General features: G+C 40.0%; 1 protein-coding gene across 1 annotated transcript in view; it reads left to right on the top strand.

The window, feature by feature from the left end:
• LOC148899626 (multiple epidermal growth factor-like domains protein 9) overlaps positions 1–16,608 on the top strand; it is a 57,945-nt gene that overhangs the window by 22,742 nt on the left and 18,595 nt on the right. The window lies entirely within an intron of this gene.

Raw genomic sequence — 16,608 nt, 5'->3', positions numbered from 1 at the left:
GTTATCTGCCCTGTTGTTCGCTAACTTTTTGTCATGAGTTTCAGACACTGTTTTTACTATAATTTGGGCACGTTCGGCGGGCCGGATTAAAAAGCCTAACGGGCCGTATGTGGCCCGCGGGCCGTAGTTTGCCCATATCTGCTCTAAATTGTCCCTTGATGTGAGTGCGAGAGTAAATGGTTGTTTGTCTCTGTGTGCCTTGCGATTGGCTGGTGACCAATTCAGGGTTTCCCCTGCCTCGTGCCCAAAGATGGCTGGGATAGGCTCCAGTGCCCCCCACAACCCTCATGAGGATTAAGCGGTCTGGAAAATGGAATTTTTTATTACATTAAAAAAACATACTGACCAGTACTTCAAGTCTTCAAATGTGAAGTCGTCAAATAACAACTAATTGTGATAATGTTTGTAGATACCTTCAATTAGACCAAAAACTGGTGGTTTTGTTTTCATCTCTTTCATATTGGTGGTATTTTGAAAGTACAAACAAACTGCAGTCAAGGGTTTTAGATTTGGACATATAGATGCAATGCCCATACTTCTAAGCATATGTTGAATAGCTTTTCTTGTTCATAGTGTTTGTGATGTGTGTAATCATCTTAGTGTGTGCTCCTATGTAATCTTATAGCAGTCTTAATGTGTAAAGGTCTTTTTGACAAAATTTGGGAGAAATTATTCTCCAAACTCCAATGAGTAGTCAGTGGTAATTTCACATTTTTCATTGAATAGCCTCACAAATTTTGTCAAACCAGGTGTCTGATCAAATGTATCCTGAGTAAGATTACAAGCTTTTCAAAGTCAGGTGACCTCTGTAATTGGATACTAGTGGGGTGTACTTAAGGTCCTTAACCTAATCAGATTTCCTCTTTGTGTCAGCTCGTAATATGGCGTTCACTGTGCTTGCTTGTACACAATTCATGTGACGGTGAATGGGTTCACACACTGTTCGCCACTCTGTTGTTTAACACTTGGACCATGCTTTTTTTGGGTCAGCTCCTGCGGGTATTGACTGTGAGGCTTTTTTTGACAATACTCCCGACAGACTGCCAGTCTGTAATGAAATATTGATTGTGAGTGCAGATGTTTCTGCCGCCGCATTTTGTCAGAGAGTGTACGTATCATTGCAATCGCTGCATCGATGCTTCTTTTAGCCATGTGGCTAAAGTGAAGTGCTGTGAATTATTCCTGATTGCCCGTGCTGCAGATAAGGACGACCGCTGTATGTTTTATACCAGCTTATGTATTGAGAGAGTGGATGAAGGGGGATTTTGTTTTATTCAAAGGTGCCATGAAAAAACCATCGCTCCTAATTGATCTACTGTATGCATCAGATGTGAATATATTTATTGATTGATGGACAGTGAATCAATTATCAAATAAATCAAGAATGATTTTTGATACACAATTAATTGTTTATCTAGATTTTAAATTGGCCAAATCCTCAGAAATTCAGCTTCAAACTAGCAAATGTGATCCAAAATGAAAGCCGACTATTCATCTTTGTGTATAATCACATCATTTACGTTGACAACATTGAAAACATTGATCACCTTTTCCCCCCTTTTTTTCTGACATATGCCGAATCAAACCAGTAATTGAATAATAGTAATTTGTGCAACTTCTGTACTGATATTTTGAAACAATATCCTGTTTTTGAATGAAGGGATACAATATAAACAGAATTGACAGATGTAGTGATTATTCTACTATTTTTCTTTTGTAAATGTACACTCAAAGTGGTTTTACCTAATTGAGTCATGGGGTTATGAGACATGTTAAATAAAGTCAATTTACAAGGGACTTTTTGCATGTTGAGACTTTGTAAATGAACATGATCCACTACATAGCTCAGGGGTGGGCAAACTTTTTGACTCGCGGGCCGCATTGGGTTCTAAAATTTGACAGAGGGGCCGGGCCAGGAGCATTTGGAGGGAGTGTTTGGGCCGGAAATACTCTGAACAAGTTATGTCCATAATTTATAAAATCACTTCAAATGACTTCGACTGAGCGTATTTTACAAAGATTCCACAGCATATAGCTATAGTTTACGTTTTAAGACTTGTGCTGAATATTCATGAAGTCTTGTTTTCGAATTGATGACGATCCCCATGTGACGTCACGTTTGGACCGCCCCTGACCGAAAAAGCGACATACAATGCATTTTGGGTACTTTGTTTGGTCTGAAAACTTCGTGTTGATCCGTGTTGATGGTGAAATTAGAAGAAAAACACATAAATAACGCCATGGTGAATCGTTGTGTGTTGCACCAAGACAACTATTTGAAACAAGCTGACAGAAATTCCCAGCTGACAAATCAGCCCATTTCCAACGGAGCTTGGGCGCAATCTTCTGCATTTTCTGGGTGCGACATTGCTGTCCCTGACGCCTCGAATTGATATGGGAGGACTCCTTGAATCAATTGCAAACATTTATGCTTTCCTCTTTAGAACTATTTGAATCATATTCATAACTGGATGAGTAACAAGAAAACATCTTCTCCGAATCTGAAGCCATTGTTTTGATTCTCGATCAAAGGCAAGACGTCTTGGCGTGACGTCACGAACAGGGGGGTGGGACCTTCTGAAACTGACCATTTCCGGATTCATTTGAAGTCATTTTTATTGGTGTTTTTCATTTAACTAAAAATATCAGCCTGCCTGATTTGGGTATTTTAGATGCTATAGAACGTTTGTCTGATGTCCTTTAAATGTAGTATGTACAAACCTCATAGTACAGTAAGAACACTACAACCCAATTTATTAACTGTCTTTCAAATGTGAAAAATATCCCTGATCAGTTAATAAATCTGTCTCAAGGAATATGGCGTTTACATACTACAGTAAAGTCTTGTTATATCGATATTCAAGGGAGTCCGAAAAAATATCGATATAACCGGTACTATGCCTGTTTGCATGTAATTTTCTCCGTGCGTGCATAGAAATAGTATCGATATAACCGGGACTATCGATATATCCGATATCGATATAACGAGACTTTACTGTATTTCGCAGATACTTGGAGGAGGAAATGGAAATAGATTAAAATAACATGCACTGTGATTTATCATGTTATAATAATAAAATAAGTTTCCATCGAAGGGGCAAAGTTAAAGAAATCAACATTTATTGAAAAATTGAATCACTTTCAAAATTCAAAACATATTACACAACGAAATATTCAAGCTCAATAATACCTACTTGTGTTAAATTCCGCCAAATCATAGATGGTTTGTCCTGACCGCACGCTCAACAAACTCCTCACTGACGCCCTCGCCTTCACGCGCAAACAATACACGTGTACCGTCGCCGAGCACACAAACATAGACTACCTGCAGTTGAAATTTGCATACTCGGCACGGCAGCCAATCAGAAGCCTGCTTCTTTCTTCCGGACTTTCGCAAGCGTTATAAAGTCGTGCAATTGCATGTCATTTTCCAAAATAGATGCACAGAACCTCAGCCCAGAAGAAAGATTCAAAAGAAGCTAACAACATATGTGACGCTAAAAAACGTAAATTTACATTAAACCGTGACTGTAAAGTGTACGTGAGACTTATGAAAGGGGCTTAGTGGCTTGTAGGAAGCAATGCAAACGTTGCATTGTACACCACAATGACAATCGACTACTGCAGCAAAATTTACAGCCATGCACATTTACCGTAAATTAAGCAAGGTAGCATGTGTAGTAGGTACATTCTTCATTTAAAGAAAAGACTTCATGCTTGGTGACAATGTTTTTTTATGTGATTGGTTGTCTCATTGTGCTTCAAGTTGTGAAAAAATGGGGCAGGCAACTTTTCAGTTATCTGCCCTGTTGTTCGCTAACTTTTTGTCATGAGTTTCAGACACTGTTTTTACTATAATTTGGGCACGTTCGGCGGGCCGGATTAAAAAGCCTAACGGGCCGTATGTGGCCCGCGGGCCGTAGTTTGCCCATATCTGCTCTAAATTGTCCCTTGGTGTGAGTGCGAGAGTAAATGGTTGTTTGTCTCTGTGTGCCGTGCGATTGGCTGGTGACCAATTCAGGGTTTCCCCTGCCTCGTGCCCAAAGATGGCTGGGATAGACTCCAGTGCCCCCCACAACCCTCATGAGGATTAAGCGGTCTGGAAAATGGATGGATGGATTTTTTATTACATGAAAAAAACATACTGACCAGTACTTCAAGTCTTCAAATGTGAAGTCGTCAAATAACAACTCATTGTGATAATGTTTGTAGATACCTTCAATTAGACCAAAAACTGGTGGTTTTGTTTTCATCTCTTTCACATTGGTGGTATTTTGAAAGTACAAACAAACTGCAGTCAAGGGTTTTAGATTTGGACATATAGATGCAATGCCCATACTTCTAAGCATATGTTGAATAGCTTTTCTTGTTCATAGTGTTTGTGATGTGTGTAATCATCTTAGTGTGTGCTCCTATGTAATCTTACAGCAGTCTTAATGTGTAAAGGTCTTTTTGACAAAATTTGGGAGAAATTATTCTCCAAACTCCAAGGAGTAGTCAGTGGTAATTTCACATTTTTCATTGAATAGCCTCACAAATTTTGTCAAACCAGGTGTCTGATCAAATGTATCCTGAGTAAGATTACAAGCTTTTCAAAGTCAGGTGACCTCTGTAATTGGATACTAGTGGGGTGTACTTAAGGTCCTTAACCTAATCAGATTTCCTCTTTGTGTCAGCTCGTAATATGGCGTTCACTGTGCTTGCTTGTACACAATTCATGTGACGGTGAATGGGTTCACACACTGTTCGCCACTCTGTTGTTTAACACTTGGACCATGCTTTTTTTTGGGTCAGCTCCTGTATTGACTGTGAGGCTTTTTTTGACAATACTCCCGACAGACTGCCAGTCTGTAATGAAATATTGATTGTGAGTGCAGATGTTTCTGCCGCCGCATTTTGTCAGAGAGTGTATGTATCATTGCAATCGCTGCATCCATGCTTCTTTTAGCCATGTGGCTAAAGTGAAGTGCTGTGAATTATTCCTGATTGCCCGTGCTGCAGATAAGGACGACCGCTGTATGTTTTATACCAGCTTATGTATTGAGAGAGTGGATGAAGGGGGATTTTGTTTTATTCAAAGGTGCCATGAAAAAACCATCGCTCCTAATTGATCTACTGTATGCATCAGATGTGAATATATTTATTGATTGATGGACAGTGAATCAATTATCAAATAAATCAAGAATGATTTTTGATACACAATTAATTGTTTATCTAGATTTTAAATTGGCCAAATCCTCAGAAATTCAGCTTCAAACTAGCAAATGTGATCCAAAATGAAAGCCGACTATTCATCTTTGTGTATAATCACATCATTTACGTTGACAACATTGAAAACATTGATCACCTTTTCCCCCCTTTTTTTCTGACAAATGCCGAATCAAACCAGTAATTGAATAATAGTAATTTGTGCAACTTCTGTACTGATATTTTGAAACAATATCCTGTTTTTGAATGAAGGGATACAATATAAACAGAATTGACAGATGTAGTGATTATTCTACTATTTTTCTTTTGTAAATGTACACTCAAAGTGGTTTTATCTAATTGAGTCATGGGGTTATGAGACATGTTAAATAAAGTCAATTTACAAGGGACTTTTTGCATGTTGAGACTTTGTAAATGAACATGATCCACTACATAGCTCAGGGGTGGGCAAACTTTTTGACTCGCGGGCCGCATTGGGTTCTAAAATTTGACAGAGGGGCCGGGCCAGGAGCATTTGGAGGGAGTGTTTGGGCCGGAAATACTCTGAACAAGTTATGTCCATAATTTATAAAATCACTTCAAATGACTTCGACTGAGCGTATTTTACAAAGATTCCACAGCATATAGCTATAGTTTACGTTTTAAGACTTGCGCTGAATATTCATGAAGTCTTGTTTTCGAGTTGATGACGATCCCCATGTGACGTCACGTTTGGACCGCCCCTGACCAAGAAAGCGACATACAATGCATTTTGGGTACTTTGTTTGGTCTGAAAACTTCGTGTTGATCAGTGTTGATGGTGAAATTAAAAAGAAAATTGACGGATCGAATTGATATGGGAGGACTCCTTGAATCAATTGCAAACATTTATGCTTTCCTCTTTAGAACTATTTGAATCATATTCATAACTGGATGAGTAACAAGAAAACATCTTCTCCGAATCTGAAGCCATTGTTTTGATTCTCGATCAAAGGCAAGACGTCTTGGCGTGACGTCACGAACAGGGGGGTGGGACCTTCTGAAACTGACCATTTCCGGATTCATTTGAAGTCATTTTTATTGGTGTTTTTCATTTAACTAAAAATATCAGCCTGCCTGATTTGGGTATTTTAGATGCTATAGAACGTTTTTCTGATGTCCTTTAAATGTAGTATGTACAAACCTCATAGTACAGTAAGAACACTACAACCCAATTTATTAACTGTCTTTCAAATGTGAAAAATATCCCTGATCAGTTAATAAATTTGTCTCAAGGAATATGGCGTTTACATACTACAGTAAAGTCTCGTTATATCGATATTCAAGGGAGTCCGAAAAAATATCGATATAACCGGTACTATGCCTGTTTGCATGTAATTTTCTCCGTGCGTGCATAGAAATAGTATCGATATAACCGGGACTATCGATATATCCGATATCGATATAACGAGACTTTACTGTATTTCGCAGATACTTGGAGGAGGAAATGGAAATAGATTAAAATAACATGCACTGTGATTTATCATGTTATAATAATAAAATAAGTTTCCATCGAAGGGGCAAAGTTAAAGAAATCAACATTTATTGAAAAATTGAATCACTTTCAAAATTCAAAACATATTATTACACAACGAAATATTCAAGCTCAATAATACCTACTTGTGTTAAATTCCGCCAAATCATAGATGGTTTGTCCTGACCGCACGCTCAACAAACTCCTCACTGACGCCCTCGCCTTCACGCGCAAACAATACACGTGTACCGTCGCCGAGCACACAAACATAGATTACCTGCAGTTGAAATTTGCATACTCGGCACGGCAGCCAATCAGAAGCCTGCTTCTTTCTTCCGGACTTTCGCAAGCGTTATAAAGTCGTGCAATTGCATGTCATTTTCCAAAATAGATGCACAGAACCTCAGCCCAAAATGTTTCTTCAGCCGTCATCTCTACTTCTTTCAAGGTGGCCAACGTTTCGCTCCTCATCCGAAAAGCTTCGTCAGCAAACTAAATTTGTGCTGGTAGCTCTGGCCTTATATATATCCCGAATGGAGAGAGGTGACGGTGCCAGGCCTCTGCTTTGATAGGTCCCTGCTCTAAGGTTGAGGGGAGCAGTGGACTACTCCCTGTAGCTAATATGATAATTTCTTTTGTTATGTATGATAATTGACTACGACTGGCCCAGATTACCCCATTCGCTCTGGTATCTCCTCTTCAGCATGACTAAGCCTATGTTGTAACAATCTAAGATGTCTGTTGTAAGCATGATCCAAATTAAACCTCAAACCACCATGGCGATTTAGTGAAGGATTTTGTTGTTTTACAAAAAATGCTTCTTTTACTCCCCTTTCAAACCACCTACTTTATTTAGCTAAGATTTTAACCTCACTGTTGTCAAATGAGTGGTTGCTAGCTTGTAGGTTTATATGTACTGCAGATTGTGGCCCACTAGCAGTAATAATAATAATAATAATAATAATAATAGTAATAATAATAATAATAATAATAATAATTGAAGGTTTCGGACGTTTCGCCTCCTATCTAAGAGGCTTCGTCAGCGAACTAAAGTCTGACTGGTCGTATCGGCCCTATTTATATATCCCTAATGTCCAGACATGGCGGCGTCGGACACAGCTATGATAGGTCACTACTCTTAGGTTGGGGGGATCAGAGGGCCACTCCCTGTGGCCCCACTGATTGTTCCTACATTCCTGACTAACGACTGGCCTATTTTTGCCCTACTCCCACCGGTATCACCTCATCAGCATTACGAATGTTGCCTAACCTGTTTTGCCTAAGCAGGCTATTGTATGAACAATCCAAATTGAACCTCACCCCACCAGCCCGGTTTAATGAAGGATTTAGTTGTTTTATGAGAATCGCTTCTTTTACTCCCCTTTCAAACCATCTATCTATGTTCTTTCGCTAAGATTTTAACCTCATTGTCGTCAAATGAGTGGTTGCTAGCTTTTAGGTGCAAATGTAATGTAATGTAAATCTTAGCGAAAGAACATAGATGGTTTGAAAGGGGGGTAAAAGAAGCGATTCTTATAAAACAACAAAATAGGATAATATAAATAGGTACGACCAGTACCTATTTATACGACCAGTCAGACTTTAGTTCGCTGACGAAGCCTCTTGGATAGGCGAAATGTCCGAAACCTTCAAATTTGTACAGATGACGGCTGAAGAAACCTTCTCATCGATGGACCACTCCTGTACGACTGAGAGCTTACACAGACGAATAATAATAATAATACATTTCATTTATAGGCGCCTTTCAAAACTCCCAAGGACACTTTACAGTCACAGGATATTTTTTCTGCGGGTGAGCAGCAGCAGCCACACGCGTCAGTGTTCACTCATTATCATTATCCCTGTGATGTTGATAGTCTTTTTTTTTTTAGCAATTGTTTAGTTTCCCCAATGTATTGCTCTTTACAATTTTCATTTTTACAATGTATTGAAGAAATGACATTACTTTTTTTTTCATTTGGCGGCCTATCTTTTGGATGCACTAATTTTTTTCTTAAGGTATTTTTAGGTTTGATATAAGTTGGAATTTTGTGTTGCCATTGTACCTTTTGTAGTTTTTCAGAAACACCTTGAATGTAAGGTATTGCTACTCCTCTCCTTTTTGTTTCTTCAGGATTTTTGGTTTCTTTCCCTATTCTTTTCTTTTGACATTTGTTAAAAACCACTGAGGGTAACCACAGTTTGTGAGTGCTCTCCGGACATGTTTTGACTCCTTTTCTTTACCTTCAATGCTAGTTGGTATTTGTTTAGCCCTATGCTGGAGGGTTCAGATAACTTCTATTCTGATAACTTCTTCTTTGTGTTGCAGTGGGTGAGTTATCAGAACCCTCCATAAAAATAGAGCAGTAAGTTTCATTTGTCATGTTGGAAACCCTTTTTTTCCTATTCATCTTCCAAGTGGTGCAACTCAACCTACTCAGTAAGTGTACAGTACATTCTGTTCATTTTGGGACATCTTCCGGTAATTAAACCCAATGTTTCATCACCATGGAAAAAGGATGTTTGCAACAGAACACTGATCCAATCCTGACAAACAACCATAACAAATGACGGAATCCACAGCGTGCTCGGTCTTGCACACATTTTGTCTATTGTGTTCCAAGCATACTCGAGCTCAGTGTAACCCAGGCATAAGCTAAACACCCGAATCTCTCACCGTAGTCATGGTTATGTTGTTCTAAATAATGGTAGATATATAACTAACTATAATTCATCCTGTGATGGAAAGTAAATAGTCCGCAAGTTGCATACAATTAAAGACAGGTCTGTAGAAATATGGTCCTGGGGTCTAGGTCATGTTGTTTTACCCATCCATCCATCCATCCATCCATCCATCCATCCATCCATCCATCCATCCATCTACCGCTTATCCGTGGTCTGGTCGGAGGGGCAGTAGCTTCAGTAGGTAAGCCCAGACTTCGCTCTCCCCAGCCACTTCTGCCAGCTCTTCCTGGCGGATACCGAGGCGTTCCCAGGCCAGCTGGGTGACATAGTCTCTCCAGCGTGTCCTGGGTCATCCCTGTGGTCTTCTGCTCGTGGGGCATGGACGGAACACCTCAGCAGGGAGGCGTCCAGGAGGCATCCTAATCTGATGCCCGAGCCACCTCATCTGGCTCCTCTATGTGGAGGAGAAGCGGCCCGACTCTGACCCCCTGCGGGATGACGGAGCTTCTCGCCTTATCTCTACGAAGAAAGCTCATTTTGGCCGCTTGTATCCAGGATTTTTTTATGTCAGGAAAAAAACAGTAATAGCCTACTAATCGTGTGTTACATGGGGAACTTTTTTGCTGTACTTGAATAATGTGGTATTGCACATTCACTGCAGTAGGTGACAGTGTTGCTCTCATCGAGTAGACACAGGGAATATAAACTCTGGTTTAAGTTTTCGCCCACACAACGCAGAACAGGTGTTTAAAAGTGCGCTCATAAACACACTCCCTGGGTTCTCTGGCTACTCAATGTCACCAGTTGACGAGGACGAATGGAAAATGAATGTACAAATAAGATGTAAAGGATGTGGGATGATTTCAACAACCTCATTCATCATTTGTACAACGTGAACGTAACTCAATAATAATAATAATAATAATAATAATAATAATAATAATGCATTACATTTATAAGCTTTCAAAACTCTCAAGGACACATTACGGTCACAGGATAAGTCTTTCTGCGGGTGAGCACGGGCAGCCCAAAAATTTGCTGACTTTTTCTGAAGTTGGTAGAGGTATATCGGCCTTACTGAAATAGCCACTGAAGCCAATGTTTACAATGTTTTCACTAGTCACAGCAACAATAGTTAATAAATAAATGGGGGGCACCTTCTGTCTCACAAAGTGAATCCATGAAAACCCCCATAAAGTGCAGTGGACCCTTAAGAGAAATTATGGCAAAATATTTAACAAGGTTGAAAAGAAAGTTGGAGGGTGATGGAGATTATCAATTTGTCATGCAAGTCCAAGATTGCGCCCGAGTAGGCAGCCGTCTCATGAGCCTTGATTTGTTGTTTTTGTCTTGTTTTTGTGTTTTCTTTGGTCGCTTTGTGTTGTTGTGCGTCATGTGGAACGGATACGGATTATTTTTCAGTATTTTTGGCCACGACATTCATCAAGGTGGAATGTCGTGCCATTTGACTGTCATCGCTGGACAGCTCTGGGGTGATTGTGCTTTTTTACGCCTGCAATGGGCAGCATCTTTACAGACCCGCTTTGTTCAGCGGAAAGGTCGGTGTTGTTGGGCAGTCTGCGGCTGGATATATGCATGGCTTGCGGAGCCCGCGATAAGAAGAAAGGAGCGTCAGCGCAGAGTGCCAATGTGTGTGTGGAACTGTCGCTGCTTGGAATTGAAGCAGATTTATGTGGAACAGGAGATGTGAGACAATCTTTTTTCGTCAATGGATGCTACAGTTGCGTGTTTGCTTTCAACATTTAGCTTGTAGTAGACGTGCACATTCCACCATGACGTCCCTGATCCACTGCTGAAAAGGACGCTTTGATCCTCTCCTCTTTCATCTGAAACTGCTTCATGTCACAAAGAGGGTACAGCAAGTGCTATCAAATGAATGGCTCTCTGTGTTTTTGTGTTGTCATGTTATTTAGTTTTTTTGTGTTTTTTTTTTTTTTTACTTCAAGGGGGCGCCGCGAGACTGGCTGCCTTTCCAGCAGCTCCGGTATTTTGTTTTTGTACGTCCTTCTTTCCTTTCCACTTCCTTTCATAACTTTGCTGCTGTGAAATGTAAATTTCTCCACTGTGAGATGAATAAAGGTACGTACATCCAATCCAAAATGATGACAAACTAATGCATTTTTTTCAAACAACTAATGGCAATACTACCGTTATTAATTGCTTTAAATTATATATAGCAATGGTGTCAAATTAATTTTTCATCGCGGGCCACATTGCTGTTACGATTTCCTCTCGGGGGCCGTTATGAATTTGGGAAAGTCATTTCAATGTTTAATATCCTCCACATATTACATATAGAACACTCAACAAATTGATGAATGACAAGTTTTCAAATCTGTAGTCAAGAATAATAACTGTTATTGTGATTCACATTCGACAAATTGAAATTTTGGTTCGGACTTTATCAAGCGTCATGGAACTTGACATGCTTGCTTTGCTTTCGCGGGACGAATGAAAAGATGTGGCGGACCAGATCTGGCCCACGGGCCTTGACTTTGACACCAGTAATCTACAGTATATGTTTATAATGCCTGTATATATATTTGTTTTCTTTAATGGTAATAATGATGCAGTGTTACGCTTAAGTTATATTTAAAAACAATGTTGTCAACTAACAATAGTATGTATAGTCGTGGCAGAGAGTTGGGGGAGCGCAAAATATTTTCTTTTTCTGAAAGAGGTGTCCATCCATCCAACCATCTAATTTCTGAGCCGCTCATCCTCATAAGTGTCACGGGTCATGTTGGAGCCTATCCCAGCTGTCTGAGGGCAGTAGGCGAGGGACACCCTGAACTGGTTGCCACATATGTATCAACGTGTGTGCCGCAGGGCACACGCGTCGACAAGGAACTATCCACACTCACAATCACACCTACGGGCAATTTAGAATGTTCTGGTATACTGTCATGCATGTTTTGGGAATGTGGGAAGAAACCGGAGTATCCAGAGACAACCCACGCAGGCACGGGAAGAATATGCAAACTTCACAAAGGAAGGTCACAGGCAGAATCGAACCTTGCACCTCTGCGCCGTGAGCCAGACACACAAAGCTGTCAACCATCAAGTTGCCCTTTTCTGAGACAGGCAAAGCAGCAAAAAAATTGTGAAGCTCTTATTGACAGTGACTGTTTCAAGTTTCACATTCTGTTTTAGACATATGTGTAAGGTGTAAACATTTTGAACAGAATTAAAGAATTAGCTTTGTCATGTGGTGGATATTTGATCGAATGTTGCTGTGCTTAAATAGTGCCTACCTTGGAGTCCAACTGAATATGTGTTTCACAGCAAGCCCTTCACTAGCGGCCAGCCCATGGATGATGTTCTGTAATGAAATGAACAGTACATACTGTACACACATTTCAACCACAGCCTTGAACCTTTGGGACATGGATGGCATGGATGTTTGAGGGAGCTTTCAAGAAATTATAGTTTAGAGATGGTCAGATGAACAAATTCAAGCCTGTATGCCTCTCTCTGTGAATTTGTCCCTTTGTGTTGGATACACAGTTATCAACTGTTGGCCTTGGCCAGTCTGGTCGATTTTGTCATGCAGAGCCATTTGTTTGGAAGTGTCCATTGTCTGTACATGTGTTCTTGTCACATAAGCTGTTAATTCGGGTCAGCACAATTACCACGTGCTGCATAATGTGGAGAAACACCCCCTTTTCACAAATACATACAGCTGTAAGCTCTTTGACCCTTCAGGTGATAAGGGGAAGTGAGAACTGCCTAATAAATGGAATATTATGCCACTAACATATTACATTGCACCAAACTCATTCTTATAACATTATGGATACTTTCTGGAAAATAATATGAAATTGGAGCTGTTGTCCAGGAAAACCAAGTCTTTGGACAACAATGACATTTATTTTAGCAACAACTAATGGAGAAATGCCATTTACAGATGTGTGGTGGAGGGTCCCCAAGCAGTGGGGTGCAGCCCCTCTGATTCCTCCCCTTCTTGGGAGGGGTTAAAACCTGACAAGTAGGACATTTACAACCTAGCACAGGAACCAACTTTGCCTAGTAACACTTACAAATAGCGCGATGAAATGTGGTGGACAACCTCTCACAGCAACCAACTTTTCATCGTCACGCTTATAGATAACTTGCATCATTGTATCAGATGATCATGCTAATAGTTAATCATAAGACAAAAGTAAACACTGTTAAATGTCAAAATCTCACTGCACTGTTTGTCAAAATGAAAACAACTGGGCAACTGTGTCAGCTAGCATTTTTGTTCTTTTCATATCATTTTGCAATTTATGACGGGAACATACAGGGTTTTTTTTAATCCAATGCCAATTACTGTATACATTGACCAATCACTTCTACTCTTTGTGCAGTTTCATTGAATGCTGTGGTTGTTTTGGAATTGCCTATAACACGCTGGATGGAGGCCAGCTGTAGGAGGACTTGAAAAAAAATAACTTGATTGTTGGCTTTAAACTGTCTTCCAGATTACTTTTACATCTTCTGTCCATTTAACCCCTCTGTTAACTTTCGTAAGTTGAATGATGACTTGTTCATACATACTCCATTGCCATTGTCGTTGCTTCATTGCATCAAATTTTTAAATGATGGTACAATATTTATTCCATGATTACCCCGTCAGAGGTGGGGGTCTCGAATCTAGCCATGTGACTCAAAACAAATGTAACGTTTGGAACCTGCTTGACTAAAACCTCAAGAATATACGTACTTGGCTTTAACTGTTTCTGAGGCTTTTGTTGGACTTGAAACACATGACTTGACAATTTTTGACGGTTTGCATTTTGGAAATGCACATTTTCAAGAAAGGCTGCACAATATCTGGAGAACATGACATTTGTGTGTTGAATGCAGCACCAATTATATCACAAAATATATCATGCACCGAAATAAATCACATTTTTATTATCTACTGTAAGGTCCAGTGGTGAGTGCGTCAACCTAACAGTGCAGAGGCCGTTGTGTTCAATCCCGCTCTTGCCTCCTTGTAGGGATTTTGTACATTTTCCTTGGGCCTGCGTGGGTTGTCTCCAGTTCCTCTGGTTTTCTCCCACATTCCCAAAACACGCATGGCAGGCTGATTGAACACTCCAAATTGTCCCAAGGCGTGAGAGTGAGTTTTTTTTAATATCAGAATAAGAAAGCCTTTAATTGTCCCACAATGGGGAAATTTGCATAATGGGCCCTATGGCGTATGAAACATGGACATGCTTTTATTTGCCTTGCCTGGAACTTTGACACATACTGTATTTGCAAAATGCTTTTAGTCTTTATTTTTCGGTTTCTTCTGAACAATCTTGAGACATCTGGTGTGTGTGTGTGTGTGTGTGTGTGTGTGTGTGTGTGTGTGTGTGTGTGTGTGTGTGTGTGTGTGTGTGTGTGTGTGTGTGTGTGTGTGTGTGTGTGTGTGTGTGTGTGTGTGTGCGTGTGTGTGTGTGTGTGTGTGTGTGTGTGTGCGTGTGTGCGTGTGTGTGTGTGTGCGTGTGTGTGTGTGCGCGCGCGTGTGTGTGTGTGTGTGTGTGTGTGTGTGTGTGTGTGTGTGTGTGTGTGTGTGTGTGTGTGTGTGCGTCAATGCGTATGTGGAACTGTGAGTCGCGGATTGAAATTGAAGCAGTTTATGTGGAATAGGACATATGTGATCCCTTTTTGTCAATGGATGCGACTTATTCCACTTGTTTTTTCCTCTGTCTTTCATAACTTTGATGCTGTAAATTGGGAATTTCTCCAATGTGAGACGAATAAAGGTTATATCATCTCTTCACATCTCATCTACAAGGTGATCTCGGAAAAGATCACATTCAGTGAAGGAGACATTCAAATGGTGAATTAGTTGTCATTGACGTTAGCTGTTGATGTGGTTCTACATATTGTTTTCATGTTATTAAAGGCTATATATGAGTCACTCAAATGAGAGACAAAAGTCTTGGTTTCACAAAATTACAATGACAGAGACTGCTATGATCAGGTCTGAAAATTCTCTGGTCATTTAGTCATTTTGTCAAGCAATTTGAATAATTTTGATTTGGTTTGGGTCTTTGGTTTCATGGTTTGTGAAAAGGCATGCAGATGTTTAACTAAACCCTGTGCTCCACTTCCTCGTGTGTTTGCAGTTATGAAAGCACATCTTAAATTAGTGAGCTCTGGACCAAATTTCTCTGATGTGTTTCACAAACACTAGAAAATGAAAAATATTACATTGAAAGTAATAAATAAATACAGTTCAGAACCTGGTTTACAGTCGCTCCTTGCCACAATGGTGAGAGCGCTCAAAATTCTAACCTTGATATCTTTAAACTCCAAATCCAATGACGATCTGATGAAATGTAAATAACACAGAATCAAATCATTACAAATAATGGATATTCAACTAAATACACATCAGGTGTTCACAATTATCATTCTACTGTTTTGCTTTTGTAAAAATTCTCTCATTTTGAATTTGGTAGTGTATTCAGTTGAACGACTCGGGTGTTAACCCGTCCCGCTCACCTGCTCGCCTTAAAAAGGGAGGGGAGGTGAATGCAAACCCTGATACAAGTTCCCAATATTTTAAGGTTGGAAATGAAAAAAAAAGACAAAAAAAAAACAAGTTCACAAGCTTTTCATGTATATATTCATTTCATTTGAAGTGTGCCAAGAAAAGTTTGTCCTGAGCCCACTTTGCCCACGTAGGTTGAGGTGAACATTTACCTGCTTTGCTTCAGTGTTGAAAACATACTGTATGAAGTACGTCATACATTTGTCCATGAACAAGCAGAAGCATAAGAATAAAGTAAAACACACACACATGCACACACAGAGTGTGGCATGGGACTAAGAGGCATCAAACACACCAAGTCTTATACCGGCTGAATTGTGTACAACTGTCAACCATGATCGCTTGTATCTACCACCATCGATCACCGGCATGACTAGCGATGTGTAAGCTCTTTTGTACAGAGGACAATAGCACCTCCTGATTTCCGCTAGAAGCAAAGTGAAGTCACTCTTTCCCTCATACAAAAACAACAAACAGGGAGGAGACACGCGATACATTGCGGTATTTCATGTTCCGTCTGAAGTAGCATATTGGCGGATAGTACACGCAAAAGAGGCCAGAATTGTTTCTGTCCGCATTTAGTGAAATAGGTGTCCGTAGGAACTTGATGCGAGGGTAGGGACAATTACAGAGATGGTTAAAAACCCACTTCCAAAGTTGCTTTGTC

This window comes from Hippocampus bargibanti, linkage group LG04 (genome assembly GCF_051943395.1).
Source record: "Hippocampus bargibanti isolate YZ-2025 linkage group LG04, ASM5194339v1, whole genome shotgun sequence".
NCBI classification, from domain to species: domain Eukaryota; kingdom Metazoa; phylum Chordata; class Actinopteri; order Syngnathiformes; family Syngnathidae; genus Hippocampus; species Hippocampus bargibanti.
The sequence above is the reverse complement of the archived record's forward strand: the minus strand, read 5'-3'. Positions and strand labels throughout refer to the sequence as shown.